Source organism: Manihot esculenta, chromosome 7, assembly GCF_001659605.2.
Source record: "Manihot esculenta cultivar AM560-2 chromosome 7, M.esculenta_v8, whole genome shotgun sequence".
Taxonomy (NCBI): domain Eukaryota; kingdom Viridiplantae; phylum Streptophyta; class Magnoliopsida; order Malpighiales; family Euphorbiaceae; genus Manihot; species Manihot esculenta.
The window spans coordinates 27,764,631-27,790,087 of record NC_035167.2 but is presented as its reverse complement, the minus strand read 5'-3'; the positions used below and the strand labels follow the sequence as shown (position 1 = coordinate 27,790,087).

Genomic DNA, 25,457 nt, shown 5'->3' with positions numbered 1-25,457 from the left:
TTGCTCTCACTGGCTGAGCTAGGTCTAGAAGGTTGAGCAACTGGGGCTGCTGGTTCTGTAGGTGGTGGAGGTGGTGCAACATTTTCTGAGGTAGGGTTTGCTGGATTTGGATAGTAAGGTGGAGGTGGATACATTGGGTATTGTGGGTACGGTGGATAATAAGGTGGGTATGGCATCTGTGTGGGATAAGGGCTAAAGCTATGGTAATCCGATGTGCCTCCCATCGAATACCCAGGGTTTTGTGAGAAGGGTGGGTAGTAAGGTGGCTGAACAAATCCCGAGGCCTGGGTGCCTCCCTGGGATTCTCCCATTCCTTCTTCTGACATGCTAACTCCCAGACTGCCATCCCTCCTCTGCTCTACATCCATATCATCCCCCATGTCCTCTGACGCTCCCCCCTGAACTGTTCTTCTGACTGATCTGCTTCTACCCAGATCCAAAGACCTTCTAGGGTCTCTTACTGCTCTTTCTCTGCTAGACCTACTAGACATTGCCCTAGGCAATGCTGGAGGACGGGCGCTCATGCCCTCATCCTCAGGTGCTACTCCAGTCAATCTTGCTGATCGACGAGTTCCTCTCATCCTGTTTTCTGAAAAATAGTACACATCACATAAACATTAACATCATATGGTTCATGTGGGCACACATGAACCCGCATCACACATCATAGCATATCATTAATGCACATGCATATAATCATGGCATTTCACATCATCATGTAAGACAGGACTCCATATCCTATCCTAGTGAACATGATCTTCCTACTGTGCTTGACCTTCTAACACAACTATGAGCCCGACACTCTAGGTCCGACCATATGAACCTAGGGCTCTGATACCATTCTGTAACGACCCAAAAATCGGACCGCTACTGTAATACCCGGCTAGACTCCGGTATCGGAATTCCTACCGTCCGGTGGAATCTCGGATGTCGGAAGCCTCTAGAAGGGTAAAATCATGTTTTCATAAAATATTTTAATGTGTTTTATGTTTTAAGCATGAAAGAAAATGAGTTTTTGCATGAAAATAGCATTTGAGGAAAACTCAGGTTCGGCCGCCGAACATGCATGCGTTGCGGGTGTGCTTTAGGCCCCCGAAAGCATAAGTGAGGGAAGTCCAGGTTCGGCCGCCGAACCTCATGTTCGGCCGCCGAACATGGCATGCATGCGGAGGCACATTCGGCCCCCGAACGTGGTCTGGCCAGCCACTATAAAAGGGTCCCTTAGCCGAAAATGGGCGAGTTTTTCCCCATTTTCGGCCAAGGTGAGCTCTCCGCTGCCCCTCACCGATCTTTGATGTTTTTCCTCTAGATCTCTCAAGTTTTTCACTTGTTTTAACTTTGTTTTGAAGATTTGAGCTTTTGAGCAAAGTTTTGGAGCTTTGAGGTTCAAGAACTCAAATCTCTCCCAACCCCAAGTTTGGTCGCCTCTACTCTCGATCTTCAAGAGGTAAGAGTCGATCTCTAGCTTATATTATGTTTTGAGTAAGTTTTATGAAGTTCATGGGGGTAAAATGCATGTTTAGGTTATGGTTATGTTTATGGGTATAAATGTATGTTCTTGAGCAATGTGGATGCTTGATGTGTTGTAGATGGGGTTTATGATGGTTTGAGGCCCCTAGGAACATGTATGCTTGTGTTTGTGTGTTGTAGAATAGGTTTGATGCATGTTGAAAAGGTTTGGAGGCGAAATGTGCATAGGGAGCCAAGTTTCTGCCCTTTGGCAGAAACCAGGTTCGGCAGCCGAAGGAACTTTCGGCCGCCGAACATGGCTGGGGAAGCAGCCTTTCGGCTGCCGAAGCTTACCCCCGAAAGGAGACTTTCGTCTCTGTCTGGCAGTTTCGGCCGCCGAAAGTGCCGCCGAACATGCATGAGTTTCGTCTCTGTCTGGGAGTTTCGGCCGCCGAAGGTGCCGCCGAACCTGCCTGACTTTCGGCTCTGGAGGGACTTTCGGCCGCCGAACCTGCTGCCGAAAGTGCCCTGTTCTGGCCTCCTTTGCATGTTTTTCTATGGTTGTTCCAAAATGTTTTAGGGGGTTTTTGGGGAGTAGTTTATAGTTATGTTCAGGTATGTTTGGTCCCTCATTTGAGTCCACCTGTGTAGGTTCGGACCCGAGGAACCGAGGACCCCAGCAGTGAGTTCAGCTGCTTCGGTGTTGTCAGAGTCAGCCAGAGGTGAGTGGAACTAAACTTAACCTTTTAAATTAAGAAATTAAATGTTTTATCATGTTTCATGCATCATGATTATGCAATAGGATGATTGCATTAGTTTTCACGAATATGCCGCATTGCATCGATTGTTGTTGATGTGGGTGAATATTGGATGACCCAATTAGTCCATGACAGGAAGACCAGGACCCCATTCTACGGCCTGGCACAGAGTAAGGAAAGACCAGGACCCCATTCTACGGCCTGGCACGGTTATGGGACTCGAAGACCAGGAGCCCAGAGGAGGCCCTGGGGAAATGGTAAGTAATGTATGTTATGACAGGAAGACCAGGACCCCATGCTACGGCCTGGCACAGAGTTAGCTTGGACTAATTGGTGACAAGTTCACCCAACCCTTATGTGAATTGTCTGTGTTATGATGCATTTCATTGAAGCATAGTGTTAATATGTTTTATAGTTCAACTCACTGGGCTTTTAGCTCACCCCTCTCCCTTTTACCCCCAGGCTTGCAGGTACAGGATAGAAGAGGAGGTCGGTTAGAGTAAAGTTTATTGTGTAATAGATAGAATGTGGACATGACAAATCATAGTATGATGTAATGTAAAAGTACAGTATAGTTATGTAATGATGTTTATGGATGTTAGAGATGTGCTTGACCATAGATTGTTGTATCCCTTTTAATACATGATCTTAGAGACTTTCTTGATGTTTATGTAAACCAACTCAGCATATGTTATGTCACCCATTGGGGGCACTGATGAGATCCCACAGAGGGATCAATGTTATGTTAATGTTTATGCAGGTTGAGTTTGGTTGATGTATATGGAAAGAAAAGTTTTAATTTTTATGTATGTTGCTGATCATGTATGGGATTATACAGGTTTACAGGTTTCATGTCAGGCTTGCTACGGGTCCCGGCGGCTAGGGGTGAGCATTCGGTCGGTTCGGTTCAAAACCGAACCGAACCGAATAAACCGAAAACCGAAATTTTAGTTTTTATGAAAACCGAACCGAACCGATTTTGGTCAGAAACCGAATCGAACCGAACCGGTCTGATTCGGTTCGGTTCGATTCGGTTTGATCGGTTTCGATTTTTAATATTTTTTTAATTTTTTACTCTTTATTTTTAGTATTTTAAAATTTAATTAAAATATTTTAATTTTAATATAATTTAATTTCTCTATATTATTGAAAAAATATATTATTATCCCTAATCGGTTCGGTTCGGTTTTTTCGATTTTTTTCTGATCAAAACCGAACCGAACCGAAATAACCGGAATTTCTGAAATTTAAAACCGAACCGAACCGAAATGTATAAAAAACCGAACCAAATTTTCAAATCGGTTCGGTTCGGTCGGTTTTTTCGGTTTGAACCGGATTCTGCTCAGCCCTACCGGCGGCCTTAAGCCGATCTGGATCCTAGCGCAGGTAGCGGTCTGATTTTTGGGTCGTTACAGAATGGTATCAGAGCCCTAGGTTCATATGGTCGGAGCTAGAGTGTCGGGCTCATAGGTGTTATAGAAGGTCAAGCACAATAGGAAGATCATGTCCACTAGGATAGGATGTGGAGTCCTCTCTTGTATGATGATGTGAAATGCCATGATGATATGCATGTGCATTAATGATATGCTATGATATGTGACGTATGTGATGCGGGTTCATGTGTGCCCACATGAACCATATGATGCTAATGTTTGCTTGTGCTGTGTGCTGTTTTTCAGAAAACAGGATGAGAGGAACTCGTCAATCAGCAAGATTGACTGGATTACCACCTGAGGATGAGGGCACGAGCGCCCGTCCTCCAGCATTGCCTAGGGCAATGTCTAGTAGGTCTAGCAGAGACAGAGCAGTAAGAGACCCTAGAAGGTCTTTGGATCTGGGTAGGAGCAGATCAGTCAGAGGAACAGTTCAGGGAGGAGCGTCAGAGGACCTGGGGGAGGATATGGATGTAGAGCAGAGGAGGGATGGCAGTTTGGGAGTTAGTATGTCAGAAGAGGGATTTGAACTTGAGACAGAGGAGATGGGTAGAGCTGCTGAGTGACTATGATTGTAAGATTCAGTATCATCCGGGTAAGGCGAATGTCGTGGCAGACGCCCTAAGCCGGAAGTCACTAGGCAGTCTATCCCACATCACGGCAAAGAGGAGACCAGTGGTGAAGGAGTTTTACAAGCTCATTGAGGAAGGTCTGCAGTTAGAGTTGTCTGGTACAGGTGCTTTAGTAGCTCAAATGAAAGTGACACCCGTATTTCTAGAGCAGGTGGCTCAGAAACAGCATGAGGACCCAGAGTTAGTGAAGATTGCCAGGACTGTTCAGTCAGGCAAGGACAGTGAGTTCAGATTCGACAATAAGGGGATCCTCCGCTATGGGAGTCGTTTATGTGTACCAGATGACATAAGGCTAAAAGGAGACATTATGAGAGAGGCTCATAATGCAAGATACAGCATTCACCCCGGGGCCACCAAGATGTATCAGGATCTGAAAAAGGTTTATTGGTGGCCAGCTATGAAGAGAGAAGTGGCACAGTTTGTGTCAGCCTGCGAAGTATGTCAGAGGGTGAAGCTGGAACATCAGAAGCCGGCTGGAATGCTTAACCCACTACCTATTCCAGAGTGGAAATGGGAGAATATAGCTATGGACTTCGTAGTGGGGTTACCGGTGACGTCCAACAGATTGGACTCCATATGGGTGATTGTGGATAGACTCACCAAATCTGCTCACTTCATCCCTGTCAGGAGTGGCTATTCTGTGGACAAGTTCGCGCAGGTGTATGTTGATGAGATAGTCAGACTGCATGGGGTTCCTGTTTCTATAGTGTCAGATAGAGGGCCCCAGTTCACCTCCAGGTTTTGGCGGAGTCTGCAGGATGCCATGGGTACCAGGTTGGATTTCAGTACTGCCTTCCTTCCACAGACAAACGGACAGTCAGAGAGGACCATCCAGACCATAGAAGATATGCTGAGAATGTGTGTGCTGGACTTTGGCGGTTCTTGGAGGCAGCATCTACCTTTGGTGGAGTTTGCCTACAATAACAGCCATCATGCTAGCATCGGGATGGCTCCATATGAAGCTTTATATGGAAGGAAGTGCAGGTCACCTGTTTGCTGGGAAGAAGTTGGAGAAAAGGCCTTGGCAGGGCCTGAGCTAGTAGAGATCACCAGCAGGGTGGTACCCTTAATCAGAGAAAGAATCAAGACAGCTGCAAGCAGACAGAAGAGTTATGCAGACATCCGCAGAAGACTAGTAGAGTTTCAGGAGGGGGATCTGGTATTGCTCAAGGTGTCTCCAATGAAAGGAGTGGTTCGGTTCGGGAAGAAAGGTAAGCTGGCTCCGCGGTACATCGGACCCTTTGAAGTCTTGCAAAAGATTGGGAATGTGTCGTACAAGCTAGATTTGCCTGCTTCAATAGAGAGAATCCATCCGGTTTTCCATGTTTCTATGTTGAGAAAGTTCGTGTCAAATCCGGGCAAGGTTCTCAGTGAGCCTGATGTGGAGATCCAAGAGGATCTCACCTATGTGGAACAGCCAGTACGGATCCTAGACACCCAGATCAGAAAGTTAAGAAACAAGGAAGTCCCAATGGTGAAAGTCCTTTGGAACCACCACAATATGGAAGAATGCACCTGGGAGACACGGGAGTCCATGCTCCAGCAGTACCCTTATCTTTTCTAAGGTTAGTTTCTTATATGTTCCATGTGTTTTATGTGTGTTATGTTGTATGCCTTGCATGTGCTAGTTGAGGAACATTCGGGGACGAATGTTCTTAAGGGGGGGAGAATGTAATACCCGGCTAGACTCCGGTATCGGAATTCCTACCGTCCGGTGGAATCTCGGATGTCGGAAGCCTCTAGAAGGGTAAAATCATGTTTTCATAAAATATTTTAATGTGTTTTATGTTTTAAGCATGAAAGAAAATGAGTTTTTGCATGAAAATAGCATTTGAGGAAAACTCAGGTTCGGCCGCCGAACCTCAAGTTCGGCCGCCGAACATGCATGCGTTGCGGGTGTGCTTTAGGCCCCCGAAAGCATAAGTGAGGGAAGTCCAGGTTCGGCCGCCGAACCTCATGTTCGGCCACCGAACATGGCATGCATGCGGAGGCACATTCGGCCCCCGAACGTGGTCTGACCAGCCACTATAAAAGGGTCCCTTAGCCGAAAACGGGCGAGTTTTTCCCCATTTTCGGCCAAGGTGAGCTCTCCGCCGCCCCTCACCGATCTTTGATGTTTTTCCTCTAGATCTCTCAAGTTTTTCACTTGTTTTAACTTTGTTTTGAAGATTTGAGCTTTTGAGCAAAGTTTTGGAGCTTTGAGGTTCAAGAACTCAAATCTCTCCCAACCCCAAGTTTGGTCGCCTCTACTCTCGATCTTCAAGAGGTAAGAGTCGATCTCTAGCTTATATTATGTTTTAAGTAAGTTTTATGAAGTTCATGAGGGTAGAATGCATGTTTAGGTTATGGTTATGTTTATGGGTATAAATGTATGTTCTTGAGCAATGTGGATGCTTGATGTGTTGTAGATGGGGTTTATGATGGTTTGAGGCCCCTAGGAACATGTATGCTTGTGTTTGTGTGTTGTAGAATAGGTTTGATGCATGTTGAAAAGGTTTGGAGGCGAAATGTGCATAGGGAGCCAAGTTTCTGCCCTTTGGCAGAAACCAGGTTCGGCAGTCGAAGGAACTTTCGGCCGCCGAACATGGCTGGGGAAGCAGCCTTTCGGCTGCCGAAGCTTGCCCCCGAAAGGAGACTTTCGTCTCTGTCTGGCAGTTTCGGCCGCCGAAAGTGCCGCCGAACATGCATGAGTTTCGTCTCTGTCTGGGAGTTTCGGCCGCCGAAGGTGCCGCCGAACCTGCCTGACTTTCGGCTCTGGAGGGACTTTCGGCCGCCGAACCTGCTGCCGAAAGTGCCCTGTTCTGGCCTCCTTTGCATGTTTTTCTATGGTTGTTCCAAAATGTTTTAGGGGGTTTTTGGGGAGTAGTTTATAGTTATGTTCAGGTATGTTTGGTCCCTCATTTGAGTCCACCTGTGTAGGTTCGGACCCGAGGAACCGAGGACCCCAGCAGTGAGTTCAGCTGCTTCGGTGTTGTCAGAGTCAGCCAGAGGTGAGTGGAACTAAACTTAACCTTTTAAATTAAGAAATTAAATGTTTTATCATGTTTCATGCATCATGATTATGCAATAGGATGATTGCATTAGTTTTCACGAATATGCCGCATTGCATCGATTGTTGTTGATGTGGGTGAATATTGGATGACCCAATTAGTCCATGACAGGAAGACCAGGACCCCATTCTACGGCCTGGCACAGAGTAAGGAAAGACCAGGACCCCATTCTACGGCCTGGCACGGTTATGGGACTCGAAGACCAGGAGCCCAGAGGAGGCCCTGGGGAAATGGTAAGTAATGTATGTTATGACAGGAAGACCAGGACCCCATGCTACGGCCTGGCACAGAGTTAGCTTGGACTAATTGGTGACAAGTTCACCCAACCCTTATGTGAATTGTCTGTGTTATGATGCATTTCATTGAAGCATAGTGTTAATATGTTTTATAGTTCAACTCACTGGGCTTTTAGCTCACCCCTCTCCCTTTTACCTCTAGGCTTGCAGGTACAGGATAGAAGAGGAGGTCGGTTAGAGTAAAGTTTGTTGTGTAATAGATAGAATGTGGACATGACAAATCGTAGTATGATGTAATGTAAAAGTACAGTATAGTTATGTAATGATGTTTATGGATGTTAGAGATGTGCTTGACCATAGATTGTTGTATCCCTTTTAATACATGATCTTAGAGACTTTCTTGATGTTTATGTAAACCAACTCAGCATATGTTATGTCACCCATTGGGGGCACTGATGAGATCCCACAGAGGGATCAATGTTATGTTAATGTTTATGCAGGTTGACTTTGGTTGATGTATATGGAAAGAAAAGTTTTAATTTTTATGTATGTTGCTGATCATGTATGGGATTATACAGGTTTACAGGTTTCATGTCAGGCTTGCTACGGGTCCCGGCGGCCTTAAGCCGATCTGGATCCTAGCGCCGGTAGCGGTCCGATTTTCGGGTCGTTACAGCTACCGGCGCTAGGATCCAGGTCAGCTTAAGGCCGCCGGGACCCGTAGCAAGCCTGACATACAACCTGTAAACCTGTGAAATCCTATACATGATCAAGAACATACGTAAAAATTAAAACTTTTCTTTCATTCAAACACCAAACTCAACCTGTGCATGCACTGAACATAATCATAATCATAAACTTGACCCCTCTGTGGGATCTCATCAATGCCCCCAAATGGGTGGCAATTACAACATGTGTTGAGTTGGTTTACATAAACATTATGAAAGATCTAGGATCATGCATTAAAAGGGATACATTACACATAGGTCAAGCACAACCTCTAATCCTCAATATCATTACGTAACATAACTATTCATAACTTTACAATTTCATCATGTCCACAATCTATCTATTACATATAAACGACTTCAATACTCTTGCGGACCTCCTGGTCTACCCTGTACCTGCAAACCTGGAGAATTTGGGAGAGGGGTGAGCTACTAGAGCCCAGTGAGCAGAATAATAAAGCATTTAAACATATGATAACATGAAATGCATCACATCACAACTAATCATATCAAGGATGAACTTGTCACCATTTAGCCCTCTACATATTCCAATCATGCCAGGGGCGTAGTGCAGGCCACACCTGGTCTTTCTCTTATACATAACATAACATACATAATCCATGGTGCCGGGGGCGTAGTGCAGGCCACGTCCGGTCTTTCTCTTACATAGTGCCAGGGGCGTAGTGCAGGCCACGCCTGGACTTCCATATCATAACATCATGTCATAACATATGAGGGCTAATGGATCATTCAACATTCATCCACATCAACAACATATTATGCAATGCAACATATTCGTGATTTCTAATGCAAACAACCTAAAATATCACATGGCATCCATGATGCATGAACGTGCTCAAAACTGATTTATTTACTTGAAACATAAGGAATTATTCTACTCACCTCTGGCTAGCTCTGACACTGACAGAAGCAGCTGACTCACTGCTGAGGTCCTCGGTTCCTCGGGTCCGAACCTACACGGGTGGACTCAGATGAGGGACCAACATACTATAACATGATTCTAAAAACATCCCCCAAAACCCCCCTAAAACATCTCAAAACATCCATGCAAGAACATGCAAAGGAAGGCTGGACAGGGCACTTTCGGCGGCAGGTTCGGCGGCCGAAAGTCCTTCCAGAGCCGAAAGTCAGGCAGGTTCGGCGGCACCTTCGGCGGCCGAAACTCCCAGACAGAGGCGAAACTCATGCATGTTCGGCGGCACTTTCGGCGGCCGAAACTCCCAGACAGAGACGAAAGTCTCCTTTCGGGGGCAAGCTTCGGCAGCCGAAGGCTGCCTCCACAAGAGGGTTCGGCAGCCGAAAGTCCCTTCAGCTGCCGAACCTGGTTTCTCCCAAAGGGCAGAAACTTGGTTCAAACATGCACAAATGCCTCCAAACTCAAACCATCAAGCATTTAGCTCAACCAAAACATGCATACAAGCTCCTAGGGGTCTCAAACTACCTTAAACCCCAACTACAACACATCAAACACACATTACAAGCCACATTGCTCAAAAACTCATCAAAACCCATAAACTCAACATAAGCTTACTCATGCATTTTCTACCCCATGAACTTGCATAAAACTTGTTTAAAACATAATGTAAGCTAGAGATCGACTCTTACCTCTTGAAGATCGAGAGTAGAGGCGATCTAACTTGGAGTTGGGAGAGATTTAGCTCCTTGGGTCTCTAAGTTCAAAACTTGCTCAAAACTTGAAAATCTTCAAAAGAAAGTAAAAACTTGTAAAAATCTTGAAAGATCTGAAGGAAAAGACTCAAGATTGGTGAGGGACGGCGGAGAACTCACCTTGGCCGACAATGGGGAGAAAAGCTCGCCCGTTTTCGGCTAAGGGACCCTTTTATAGTGGCTGGCCAGGCCACGTTCGGGGGCCGAACGTGCCTCCGCATGCATGCCATGTTCGGCGGCCGAACTTGAGGTTCGGCGGCTGAACCTGGACTTCCCTCACTTATGCCTTCGGGGGCCTAAGGCACACCCGAAATGCATGCATGTTCGGCGGCCGAACTTTGAGTTTCGGCGGCCGAACCTGAGTTTTCCTCCGAAGTTGTTTTCATGCAAAAACTCATTTCCTTTTTACTTAAAATCATCAAAACATTAAAACATTTCATGAAAACATGGTTTTACCCTTCTAGAGGTCTCCGACATCCGAAATTCCACCGGACGGTAGGAATTCCGATACCGGAGTCTAGCCGGGTATTACAGCTATTATGGTCGGGCTGGTTGCAGTCCTTAGAGCTAAGCAATATGCTTGCACGTTCAGGAATACCCGCCTCTAGTTGCTCTTCGAAGACCATGATGATATCCTCCACACATATTTGGTAGACCATGATGATATTCTCCACACAGATTTGTTATCCTTAAGGACAGGAGAAGAAGAGATCTCGGGTCCTCTCTCCCATGAGAAACTGTTGTGAACCAAAGGAAGAATGGTTCTTATATAGTGAAAAAGATATGAGAAAAGATAAAGAACGCCAGTGCGTTGTACTGAGGCAGGAGAAAGAAAGCAATAGGGTCTAGAAATGGGCAGCATATTACAAATAAATTCCAGATAATCAAGAGTAGACTAAAAGAAGCACAAGATAGACAAAAGAGTTATGTAGATTTGAAAAGAAGGGATATCGAATGCAGTGTCGGTATTTTTTAGGATCTCTCCATGGAAAGAGGTTGTACGGTTTGATAAGTGTAGGAAGTTGAGTCCTCAGTTCACTGGGCCTTAAGTAATTTTAGAAAGGATTGGACCAATTGCTTATCGTTTAGATTTACCTCTAGGGTTGTCACAAATTTATGATGTTTTTCATATGTCCATGTTAAGGAGATATAGAAGTGATCCTTCTCATGTTCTTAAGAATCAACCAATTGAGATGAGAGAAAATTCATATGAGGAAGAACCAGTGGAGATCATAGCTAGAGAAGAGAAAGTTTTAAGAAACAAGGTAATTCCTCTAATTAAAGTTCGTTGAAGCAATCATTTCAGTAGAAAAGCTACTTGAGAGCGAAAGTACGATATGCGACTTCAATATTCACACTTGTTTACTCCACCATGTATGTAAATTTCGAGGATAAAAATTTCTTTTTAGGGGGAGAGAATTGTAACTTTTGGCAAATAGGACAAGGGCCCACAATATAGGAAAAGGGAAAAGAGGATTTTAAACCCTATCTTCCTGCTCTGATTTCAGGAGAGCTCTTGAAAGCAAAGCAGAGATGACTCGCTCCTTTTTTTCATATATATAAAAATTCTTTTCTTAATTTCTCATCTCTTCTCCCTCTTTCATTTTAATCCATCCAAATCTAAATCAAAGTCTTAAATTAATTTTTGTTTTTAGTTTCTTACAATCAAAATCCTAAACTAAAACACATTTTCATCTCTCTGAGCATCAAGCTTTAATAGGTAAATTTCTCTCATTTCCTTGTAAATTTCTTTAGTTTTACATGATTTCCTAGTATTTTAAGTGGTGCTTTTGTGATTTGAGAACTTAGGATATAACTTTGATTTTATGGGTTGATTTTTTTTTTTAGGGGCTTTGTTATAATGAATTATTGTTATAATAGATTCCTAATTATTGTAAGAGAGAAATATAAAAAGGAGGATTTCACTATTTATTTGATATTTGAAGTTTGATTTCTTAAATATTTAATGTATGGATAGAGCTAAAAATGTGATTTGAGTTATCTTGGAGCTATGAAAATTATTAGGTTGTATATTAATATTGGCAGAATTAAGTTCAATTTTTAGAAGAAAAGTTAAGCAGATGTATTAAAGGGAATGAGTAAATATGGTTGGATTTGTATAGGAATGAATGGAGAAATGTGAGATTAATATAAATATGTAGTTGAAAGTCCCAAATGGGCATATTGAAATATTTGTGATGAATATTGAATGTTGTTGAGTTGGCTTAACCTTTAAAAAATTGGGAGAAAATCTAGTTTATGCCGAAATACTATTAGAGTTTTGTAAGAATTTTTAAAAATTAATCATGTTATAACACTGGTATTTTATTAAAAGTATATCACTATGTGATATTTTATTATAGAAAAATGGGAATGAATAATTATAAATTTATGATCTTCAAATAAATGGAAAGAAATTTTATATTACAGCTAAATAAATAGTCGACTATACTATGTATATGCATCGAAAGATAATACCTTGATGAAGGATGATTTCTTCTCAGATTAGCTTATATTTATATTTTCTTTGAAACAACACTTTATATATGTATATCCTTTGGAGCGTATATTGGGTGGTTACTCTTTGAGTACAGCTCTACACGTATGTATGATCAATATAATTTAATTTACTCTCGTGCTAATACTATTATCGTAGAGCCCAATATGCCAAAATTACTCTCAGATTGCCAGCATTTTTATTTATTGCACTTGATATGCTAACATTATGTATAAGAGGCATGTTATGAGTGTATCAAATCCTTTTTAAATTTTTATGCTAATGGATAAATAATTTTGACAAATTTTATTCATCTTGATAGTGTGTTTTAAAATGATTATATTAATGTAAGTGACTTATTTTAACATATTATGTAGTACTATTAAGTACCAAAACCTTATATATATATTCCTCTTTATTATTTATTTATTCACTCACTGTGTAGTCATATTTAACCCTTATATCTTAATATTTTCATATTCTTTTTGGTGATCTAGTCTAGCTATCTTACTTTGAGTTTTGTCCTTGCATTCACTTCACCTGCTGCCCACTGCATAATCTAGAGGAGATCGGACCAATTAAATTATATTTTGTAAACTTTAATAATTTTGGAATAAATATATATGTATCAATATATTTGTTTAGACTGCTAATAATATGTTTGAGATGTAAATTTATAAATTTTTTTTATTCTCATGGAGGGACAGAAGCGTATTTATGACAAAATTATATATATATTTCATATTTCAACAAGTTATCATATTAATTAGTATATTTTTATGAAAAACTCTATTAATATGCCTTGTCACATTCCTCCCTAATATATTTTTATAGAAAACTCTGTTAGTTTGTACTGTCACATTCCTCCTCTCCATAGGTTAGAAATCAAGTAATACATCATCTACATATATACGATGAGTGGTTTGAAATTAACACCAGTGCATTAAAGACAATGTCAAAAGTTTGTAGTCTTCAGAATTTTACGGCTTTAGACAACCTTAAGACAACCTGTTTTGTAGCATCGATAACAATTATGATTTGAGATAATTATGAAGTTTCTAACTGAGCTTTCATTTCAATGATAAACCAAAAGGCGAACACTTTAAAAAAACACTAAATTTTAATAATAAAATTAAAATTTTAGTGTAATAATAAATAATTGACAATCAATTACATACTTTACAGTTATTATATATATTTATAATTACTATTATTTATATAGTTTTATCATTAAAAAATTAAAGTAGGGAAAGTTAAATCTAAATTTGCTACTACATATACTTAAACTGCAGTCACAAGTAAAGAGCAATGGTGGTAGAACAACTACACCTATCTATGTTATCATACCATAGAGTATGGTTTACTTAATTTTTTGCAATGAATAATAATTGCTACTAAATTTATAATTAAGCTCGGCCCAGGGCTGATTCTAGTTTGGAATTAACATTTCGATCTGGTTTGTAAATTAAATTGGAACCGGCTCGAATTTTAACCGTTTAAAAATAATTTTTAACAGTTTCATTCTTGTTCATCTCCATCTCTACATAATCAAATAATTTTGATGGTGCACACTTTGCAAATCTATTTTCTCTAAGTACAATTGAAGGCAAAATCCCAATAAAAACCATAAATTTAAACAATCTCACACTGTTGAAGTTACATTATTGGCCATAAATTTAAGCAAGCTCATAAGGTTAAAATTACATTATTTGTGCAAGTACTTGCTTTTCCTATCAAATATAAAAATTTCAACAAGAAGAGGAAATTGCAAAAATATAAAAAGAGTAACAGGAATACTAACTAATAAAACTAGTGGAATGATAAGGTTCAATTCTCCTTCCAACATAAGTATAAGTGTAGCACAAAAAGCCACCATCATAGTTGCGATAGAGAAAAAAAAGTGTGGAAAGACCAATGATCAACTTAGTAGGCAAAGATTTGAGGAAATCATCTTCTGCATGTCGAGATATTAAGATTCCTAAAAACATTAACACTGATGTTGAGGAAGAGAAGAGGGATACTGCATCAGCTATTATAAAAACCAAGAATGACTTTTCATGTAAAAAGATTGGATACCCAGTATCTTGAATGTTACCACCAGGAACAGTGAATGCTGCAGTAAACATAATCGTAATAATAAGAGCACCAACAACTGTGCAAGATGTTGCAGTCTCTTTCATCCATTTCTCTCCTTCTGTCATTAAATCCTTGTGGGTATTTGTAAACATTTGGGGAGGTTTGATACCAAATTTGTTAACATATTCCTTGTATGAAAGCTTTAGAATGCTTTCTACTTCCTGCAATAAAATGATTTAGTTTAATATTACAATTCTTTTATTTATATGTATATAGAATAAAATTGAATATAGAAAAAAAAAAAAAAAAAAAACATGTCCAGTAAGCTTATTTATAAAATTTATTTTTAAATTAAAATTAAAAAATAAAAAATAAAATATTTCATTGAAAAATACTTTTTATAGAAAATATTTTTTATAAAAATTATTTTTTAAATATAAATTATTTTTTACAAATGTATAATATTAAATTTACATTAAGAAAGTTTAAAGTAAAAAATTAAAATCAAATACAATAGAGTCAACTTAGCGATTTAATTAGGAACCAAATAAGTAATCGGTCTTATTTTGAACATGAAACCATTTATTAATATCAATAATTCATTTTAATATTTTATTAAATTGAACTAATTTAAATTTTATATTTTTATACACTACAAGTAGATAAAATTAATTTCCCCATTTTATTATTTTATAAAATTATAACATACCAAAGTTTATTTTCTATTGATAATTAAATTTGCTATAATAAACATTTTATTGAAAGTATTTTTATTTTGGAATGAAAAATTCACAAAAATTTAATTTAATTAATTTAAAATAAAAGAATTAAAATATTTTAAATTTTAAAAAATTCATTTTAAAAGAAATTTAATGATAAATAATTTTATAAAAATTCATGTAAATTCTTTTTTATATATAAAATAAATCATGTTAACCTAAGGGATTATTTAACTTTAAATTATTAAACTTTTTACTTTTATCTATCTAATTATCAAGCCAGTTTTAAAAAATCTTATATATATGTTGATGATGATTTCAGTATACGTTGAGTTATTATTCAAGAATTCAACGTTTGCTTAAAAAAAAAAAAGCCAAATAATTTATTTAATGTTATTATATTTATTTCCAGCATCAACTAATTAAAATTTTATTTTAATTTTTATAAAAATTCACTAATTGATTTTTAAATTTTAAAAAATATATTAAAATATTATTGAAAGTTTAAAAAATTTACTACTTTATTATTTTATTAGTTTTAACTAGTAAGTATTTTATTATTTAATTTTTATAATTTGAAAAAACTTATTAATTGATCATTTAATTTTATTTGATAAAAATAAAATTAAAAAATATATTAATTAATAGATTTTTTAAAATATTAGATATATTTTAATATCTGTTTTTAAAAATTTTTTATCACCTTATTAAATTATTAAATGGCTTGATCTCGTTAGGAGAGAAGTATGCTAAACCTATTCTCCATACTGAATCTAAACAAGAAGTTTAATTAGTTGTAGTTAAGGAAGATCACCTTATACCACTGTAGCTCTCTCTGCATCTGTAGAGCTGCACCAGAGATATGAGCAAGTCGATGAGGAGGGGCCAACATTGCTGCCATATGTAGCATGTTGTTCGAATCATTATCACTGCCAAGAAGCAGAAGGTTCTTCGTTGTATCAAGCCCGTAGACAAGGCTGAATACTTTTTCTTGCCGAAACATGACAGCAGTCAAAAGTATATTTTTATTTGAAGCCAATTCTTTAAAAATCAACACTGGTGGATGAGCTTTAATAATCTTTGTAACTATGATACAGGACTATTTAGACTCCGTCAGGAGTTGTAACTAATATCGTTTGGTTAAGACGAAATAAGAGAAAAGATAGGCTAAAAAACGAAAATCTTATTGAAATTTCTTAAAAATTGAAAAGTCTGTTTCTAATAGCCAAGGGAGGCTATTTATAATAGAAATAAAATCCTAATATACAAAAATAATCCTAATCCTAATAGGAGTCTAAAATCCTAATAGCCAAGAGAGGCTATTTACAATAGAAATAAAATCCTAATATGCAAAAATAAACCTAATCCTAATAGGAGTCTAAAATCCTAATAGTCAAGGGAGACTATTTACAATAGAAACAAAACCCTAATATGCAAATTATAAAAATATCCAAAATATCCAAAAATAATAATTAAAATATAAAAGTTAGCTCCGGTCCAAGTCTGCCGTAAAATCCAAGGCTAGTTGCCCCGTGTCAAACTATTTCAATAATTCCATTTCGGATAGCTATAAAGTATGCTTCATATATTCCATACTCCTCCACTTTTGTGTAATCTAAAGTTGATATTGCTCCATCACATATGCAATAAAGAAGTTGCAAAGCTTGAGTGTGTATCAACTTCAAATCATAGATCTGCTTTATTCCTTGATTAACAAGCATGTAAACAATTTCAAGGTGAGAATAAACAAGGACAAGATATGGAAAGAAATGTTAAAAAATGGACAAAAGGGTACCTGATAATTCCAGAAATTTTGAACCCAAAGAACGCAATTGATTTAACCGAGCAATTTTTCAAATCATGCATAATTTAAGAAAAAATTATCAATTCATACGGGATCCGAAGTGTCAACGAAGCGTGTTCGGCAGTCATACTGCCGAACACGGTAGTTCGACACCCATGGTGTCAAACAAATGAAAGTTTGACACCATAGGTGTCGAACTTATTTTAATTCAGCTTGTTCGGTACTCTTAGTGCCGAACAAGCTGATCTATGAAATGGGAGCAATGTACACTGCTCCCGTGGCTACCATCTTGGCGTGTTCGGCACCCAAGGTGCCGAACACATACAAGAAGAAAATTCTTCGGCACTCATAGTGCCGAAGAGTGCAGGGCCGTACATGCACCTGCATGCATGCACCGCATGGTCCTGCAGGTGCATGGACTGGGGTGAATTTCACATGAATTTGTTCGGCATTGATAGTGCCGAATAAATTCCTGTGCGGTCCGTGAAAATAATTTATTCCCAACGGCTAGTTCAGCACCATCACTGCCGAACTAGCCAACGGCTAATTTTTTCAACGGTTAATTTTTTCATCTATAAATAATCCCACCCATCGCCCCATATATCACTTTAACCCGCTGCTTTCCAGTTTCTCTATAAAATACCCATTTACTTCTCTATAAATTTCTCAAAATTTTCGTTATATCTCAACAAATTACGTTCTATAAATTTTTTATTCCTCTCTACAAATTTCACAAAATTATTATATCTACTCTTAGCGATTGGACTACAAAAAAAAACGCAGGTAAGTTTTAATTATGTTATATTCGTAATTTTTAATTTTTTTTTTATATATTGTAAATTGAGAACAAATTATTTATTATTCTATTTTTTTTATCAAAGAAATGGCAGTTCCTGCATATACTAATATTCATTGGGATGGTAATATTATCAATAGTTGTAATGGTTACGACTATGATGGAGGTTTTTCAAAGATTATTCCAATGGGTAAACGGATAAGTTTTAATCAATTGGTCGGTAAAATTGCTCGTGCAATTGGATTATCTGAGAATAATGAATTTATAGAGACAATTAGTTTTAGAAAGCCTACAATTGTAATACCCGGCTAGACTCCGGTATCGGAATTCCTACCGTCCGGTGGAATCTCGGATGTCGGAAGCCTCTAGTAGGGTAGAAACATGTTTTCATAAAATGTTTTAAGGTATTTCATGGTTTTAAGTATGAAAATTAAATGAGTTTTTGCATGAAAAGTCTTTGGAGGAAAACCCAGGTTCGGCCGCCGAAAGTCAAGTTCGGCCGCCGAACATGCATGCGTTTTGGAGGCACGTTAGGCCCCCGAAAGCATGAGTGAGGGAAGTCCAGGTTCGGCCGCTGAAAGTCAAGTTCGGCCGCCGAACATGGCATGCATGCGGAAGCACTTTCGGCCCCCGAACGTGGCCTGACCAGCCACCTATAAAAGGGTCACTTAGCCGAAATGGGCGAGCTTTCTCCCATTTTCGGCCACAGCTAGCTTCCGACCTCCCTCTCCCCAGATCTTGTGTTCTTTCTCCAAATCTCCTCCATTTTTCTTGAGTTTTCACCTCTCATTGCAAGTTTTGAGCATTTAAGACAAGTTTTGGAGCTTTGGGAACTCAGGAGCTCATTTGCTTGGATCTCCGAGTTTAGGTCGTCTCTCTCTCGATCTTCAAGAGGTAGGAGCCGATCTTAAGCTCATTGTATGTTTTAAGTAAGTTTTAAGTTGTTTTATGGGGTAGAATGGCATGTATAGGGTTGTATGAGTTTTTAAGCAAATGTTATGTTTTTGAACAATGTGGCATGTTTGAAGTGTTGTAGTTGGGGTATTTGATAGTTTGAGACCCTTAGGTGTGATGTATGGTGTGTATGCATGTTTTAGAACAAGTTTATGCATGATTGGTTAGTTTTGGAGGCATAAATGCATTAGGGAGCCAAGTTTCTGCCCTTTGGCAGAAACCAGGTTCGGCAGTCGAAGGAGCTTTCGGCCGCCGAACATGGCTGGGGAGGCAGGCCTTTTGGCTGCCGAAGTTGCCCCCGAAAAGAGACTTTCGTCTCTGTCTGGGACTTTCGGCCGCCGAAGGTGCCGCCGAACATGCATGAGTTTCGCCTCTGTCTGGGAGTTTCGGCCGCCGAAGGTGCCGCCGAACCTGCCTGACTTTCGGCTCTGGAGGGACTTTCGGCCGCCGAACCTGCCGCCGAAAGTGCCCTGTCCAGCCATTTCTTGCATGTTTTTCTATGATTATTCCATGATGTTTTAGGGGGTTTTTGGGGAGTATATTAGGGTTGTGTTTATGTATGTTTGGTCCCTCATTGGAGTCCACCTGTGTAGGTTCGGACCCGAGGAACCGAGGACCCCAACAGTGAGCCAGCTGCTACAGAGTTTATCAGAGCTAGCCAGAGGTGAGTGAAATAAACTTTAAGTTTTAAAATAAATGAAATATGAATTTTGAGCATGATCCATGCATCATGAATGCCATGAGATATAGTAGGTTGTTTGCATTAGTATTCACGAATATGTTGCATTGCATTTATGATGTTGATGTGGATTGGTTATTGGATGATCCTTTAGTCCTCATATGGCATGATGATGTTACGGCATGATATGGTATGGAAGTCCAGGTTGTACCCATTCCATGTCCCTGGCACGATGTAAGAGAAAATCCAGGTTGTACCCATTCTACGTCCCTGGCACATTGGTATGTTATGATATGTTATGATAAGGGAAAGACCGGTTGTACCCATTCTACGTCCCAGCACAGTTGGACTATGTAGAGGACTATTGATGACAATACCATCCGAGATGTGATTTGTTGTGATGTGTTGCATTTCATAATGGCACGAGATTTTTAAATATATGATTTCACTATTCTGCTCACTGGGCTTTGTAGCTCACCCCTCTCCCCTAACCCCAGGTGTGCAGGTACAGGGTAGACCAGGAGGTTAGCCAGAGTTTTGAAGTATGTTTATGTAATAGTTAGATTGTGGACATGACAATTATACTATGATGTAATGTAAGAGATTTCAGTATGTTATGTAATGAGGTATATTGAGGTTATAGATGTGCTTGACCCTATGAGTATTGTTATCCCTTTTGATGCATGATCTTAGATTTTGATGATACAGATGTTAGCCAAACTCAACACATGTATACCGCCCTTTGGGGCATTGATGAGATCCCATAGAGGGGTCAGATTATGATGATTATGTATATGTTCAGTGCATGCACAGGTTGAGTTTGGTGTATGAGAAACGAATGAAAGAAAAGTTTAAATTTTTATGCATGTTGTTGATCATGTATGGGATTATACAGGTTTACAGGTTATGTGTCAGGCTTGCTACGGGTCCCGGCGGCCTTAAGCCGATCTGGATCCTAGCGCCGGTAGCGGTCCGATTTTCGGGTCGTTACAACAATTGTGGATGGATCCTTAAATTTTGAATGTATGGAGATATGGGGTGAAGATGATGTATCTAGTATGTTTAATTACTTGTATCAAATTGGTGATATACCTGGTATAGAAATATATGTTAAGATACTTCGTTGTATTGATACTACAAATGAGGATACTGATATTGGTCCATCTGGAACTATTGTGGAATCAAATGATGAACCATGTGAAGAGCAAAATATAGTTGATGATTATGGTTTATGTGATAGTCTTGTAGGGCCGTCAATTAATTTATCTGATACAGTAGAAAATGAAACGAGGATGGGGATGAGGATGAGAATGAGGATGACAATGATTCATGGATGTCTACTGAGGATGATGAGGATAATAATGGTCAGGAGGATATTGGGAGTGAGTCTCGATATTACAACACACAATGTACAAATCCTATTGTGCCTGTTGTTCATCCTCCTCCATACGCAGAAATAGACTTCGATTTGCTGAGAGTGGATCCTTATGATAAGCCAGAAGGTCTTTTGGGATCCTTCTAAAGAGTTTTCAGTTGGAATGATATTTTCTTCGAGAGATGCAGTGACTGCGGCTGCAAAAGAATATCATCTAAGACATCATCATCAATTTTGTTATTATGAAACAAGAGAGAGGACGTATTCTATAAAGTGCAAAGACAAAGACAGTGGGTGTGCATGGAGGCTTCGAGCATCTAAGAAAGAAGGAGAGGATATATGGAAAATTATGAGATACAATGGACCGCACACATGTACAAATCCTCAGTTGACAAAAAACTATAGCCAATTGGATGAAAATTTCATTTGTTCATTCATATTTGCATTAATTGAATAGCAGCCCGATATAAAAATTACTGCCCTACAAGCTGAAGTGCAGGATAAATTTGGGTACGAGCCGTCTTATCAGAAAACATGGAAAGCTAAGCAAAAGGCAATTACAAGGCTTTATGGGAGTTGGGATGAATCATACAGTCGTTTGCGTAGATTCATGACTGCTCTTCATCATTTTAACCCAGAAACAGTATACATGATTGAAGATAATCCACATTGGATAAATGAGTGATTAAATCCGATGTGTCGTGTATTTGACCGTATGTTTTGGACTTTTAAGCAATCGATTGAGGGATTTAAACATTGCCGACCTGTTATCTCAATCGATGGGACATTCTTGTACGGAAAATACACCGGGTGTATACTGTGTGCAACCACACTTGATGGAAATAATCAACTATTTCCATTAGCTTTTGCCATTGTTGATAAGGAGGACGGTGACAATTGGTCATGGTTTATGGATTGCTTAAGGATCTTTGTGACCAATCGAGAAGATTTGTGTGATTTCACATCACAATGCTGGAATTTTATGAGGAATTTTATGAGGAAATTATATGATATTAATTTTTCAATAGTAATTATCTATGTATATATCAAAGCAATTGCATGAGGAAATTAAATATTCAGTTATTTTTTGTTCGTATTATATGGGAATGCTTTTCGCCACTACAAATCAATATATAATTCTTATGTTATAAAAAAAAACTACATTATTAAAAATAACTTAATAATTAACTGAATTTTTTGCAATATTTATCTACTTGATTCCCCACTTATACGAGTTTTCTTATTGTGCCCCACCCTGCCACATATTGAACAATAGACTCTAGACGTTTCTTTTATTTTGTTTGACCTCCAGTCCATCTCATTACGTATTCTAGAAGAACTCGGCCGTCCCTTCTTCCTTGTTCTAGAAATGTTAGGCACGAGAGAAAGTCCATCTGCTGCAGGCCAATAGTCAGGATGACCAAGATGATGGAACATGTACGCGTAACATTGGATTGTATGGTCCAATTTATAATAGTCAGATACAAATTGTTCGTAGTCAATTGAATGTGACATGCATGCAGCAATAGCATGAGAACATAGTATTCTTATCTCATGAAATTTGCCACAAGTGCATGTTTGATCCATGAGTTTGACCACTTGCTTTTGCCTACCATTTGCAGTAATTATTTTGCAAATCATTGTCCGACTATTGAACCGCCGGACTCTATGTCCATTTGCTTTAATTGCATTAGCACGCAGTGTGTCACTACAATACTGACTGAAAACATAGCCTTTGCTTTGTTGATCCAAAAATATTGTCCTCCGCGTATCAAAATAATGGACATACTGGAAAAATATTTTTTCAACCATTACAGTTATTGGCAACGCCCGAAATCCTTCCATCATGCCATTTAGTGATTCTGCCATATTTGTTGTCATCACGCCATACTTCTGTCCACCATCGTGTGATCTCGTCCATTTCTCTAAATTTATCTTAATCGCCTAATCGTATGATTCAGAGTGCACCTCCCGAATATTGTTCATTGCTTCGTAAAACTTTCTTTTCTGGTTTTCATTTGCTGATATAAATGACAAGTTCATAAAGGTTAAATTAGCACAAGTCAAAAGTGACATTAAATTTAAAATATTTAGTAAACTTCGTATTAAAACATGACACATACCTACCTTGCGCAACGCTTCCTTTATTGCTGCATTTTTGAATGTCTTATTATAATTACTCAAAACATGTCTGATGCAGTAACGATGATGACCAGCTGGAGGTTGCCACCAGTCTTTCTGCATCGCCTTAAAAATTCCAGCATGGCGATATGAAATTACACACAAATCTTCTCGATTGGTCATAAAGATCCTTAAGAATCCATAAACCATGACCAATTATCACCGTCCTCCTTATCAACAATGGCAAAAGCTAATGGAAATAGTTGATTATTTCCATCAAGTGCGGTTGCACACAGTATACATCCGGTGTATTTTCCGTACAAGAATGTCCCATCGATTGAGATAACAGGTCGGTAATGTTTAAATCTCTCAATCGATTGCTTAAAAGCCCAAAACATACGGTCAAATACACGACACATCGGATTTAATCGCTCATTTATCCAATGTGGATTATCTTCAATCATGTATACTATTTCTGGGTTAAAATGATGAAGAGCAGTCATGAATCTACGCAAACGACTGTATGCTTCATCCCAACCCCCATAAAGCCTTCCTTCTGCTTATCTTTCTATGTTTTCTGATAAGACGGCTCGTACCCAAATTTATCCCGCACTTCAGCTTGTAGGGTAGCAAATTTTATATCGGGCTGCTGTTCAATTAATGCAAATATGAATGATCAAATGAAATTTTCATCCAATTGGCTATGTTTTTTGTCAACTGAAGATTTGTACATGTGTGCGGTCCACTGTATCTCGTAATTTTCCACTTCTTCTTGGATGCTCGAAGCCTCCATGCACACCCAATGTCTTTGTCTTTGTCTTTGCACTTTATAGAATACGTCCTCTCTCTTGTTTCATGATAACAAAATTAATGATGATGTCTTAGAAGATATTCTTTTGCAGCCGTAGCCACTGCATCTCTCGAAGAAAATATTATTCCAACTGAAAACTCTTTAGAAGGATCCCAAAAGGAACGACCTTCTGGATTATCATAAGGATCCACTCTCAGCAAATCGAAATCTATTTCTGCGTATGAGGGAGGATGAACAACAGGCACAATAGGATTAGGAAATTGTGTGTTATAATATCGAAACTCACTCCCAATATCCTCCTGACCATTATCATCCTCATCATCCTCAGTAGACATCCATGAATCATCGTCATCCTCATCCTCATCCTCGTTCTCATTCTCTACTGTATCAGATAAATTAATTGACGGCCCTGCAAGACTATCACATAAACCATAATCATCAACTACATTTTGCGCTTCACATGGTTCATCATTTGATTCCACAGTAGTTCCAGATTGACCAATATTAGCATCCTCATTTATAGTATCAACACAACAAAGTATCTTAACATATATTTCTATACCAGGTATACCACCAATTTGATACAAGTAATTAAATATACTAGATACATCATCTTCACCCCATATCTCCATCATTCAAATTTTAAGGATCCATCCACAATTGTAGGCTTTCTAAAACTAATTGTCTCTATAAATTCATTATTCTCGGATAATCCAATTGCACGAGCAATTTTACCGACCAATTGATTAAAACTTATTCGTTTACCCATTGGAATAATCTTTGAAAAACCTCCATCATAGTCGTAACCATTACAACTATTTATAATATTACCATCTCAATGAATATTAGCATATGCAGGAATTGCCATTTCTCTAATAAAAAAAATAGAATAATAAATAATTTGTTCTCAATTTGCTATATACATAAAAAAATTAAAAATTAAGAATATAACATAATTAAAACTTACCTGCATTTTTTTTTGTAGTCCAATTGCTAAGAGTAGATATAATAATTTTGTAAAATTTGTAGAGAGGAATAAAAAATTTATAGAACGTAATTTATTGAGATATAACGAAAATTTTGAGAAATTTATAGAGTAGTAAGTGGGTATTTTATAGAGAAACTGGAAAGCAGCGGGTTAAAGTGATATATGGGGCGATGGGTGGGATTATTTATTGATGGGAAAATTAGCCGTTGGGAAAATTAGCTGTTGGCTAGTTCGGCAGTGATGGTGTCGAACTAGCCGTTGGGAATAAATTATTTTCACGGACCGCACAAAATAAATTATTTTCACGGACCGCACAGGAATTTGTTCGGCACTATCAATGCCGAACAAATTCATGTGAAATTCAACCCAGTCCATGCACCTACAGGGCCGTGCGGTGCATGCATGCAGGTGCATGTACGGCCCTGCACTCTTCGGCACTATGAGTGCAGAAGAATTTTCTTCTTGTGCGTGTTCGGCATCTTGGGTGTAATACCCGGCAGATTCAGACATCGGAATTTCTACCGTCCGGTGGAATTCAAGGATGTCAGAGGTTTCTGGAAGGGTAAGAGAAAGGTTTTCTAAACTATGTTCAAGTATTTTAAAGGTTTTGAATCAAACCGGATTGAGTTTTGAAGAGAAAGGGCAAAGGAGACATTTGCCAG

The 25,457-nt window shown here is 38.8% G+C and overlaps 1 pseudogene; it reads right to left on the bottom strand.

Annotated features, from left to right (window-relative positions):
- Positions 1-14,177: 14,177 nt before the first annotated feature.
- On the bottom strand, positions 14,178-16,270 carry LOC110619029 (annotated as a pseudogene).
- Between the last annotated feature and the right edge of the window lie 9,187 nt (positions 16,271-25,457).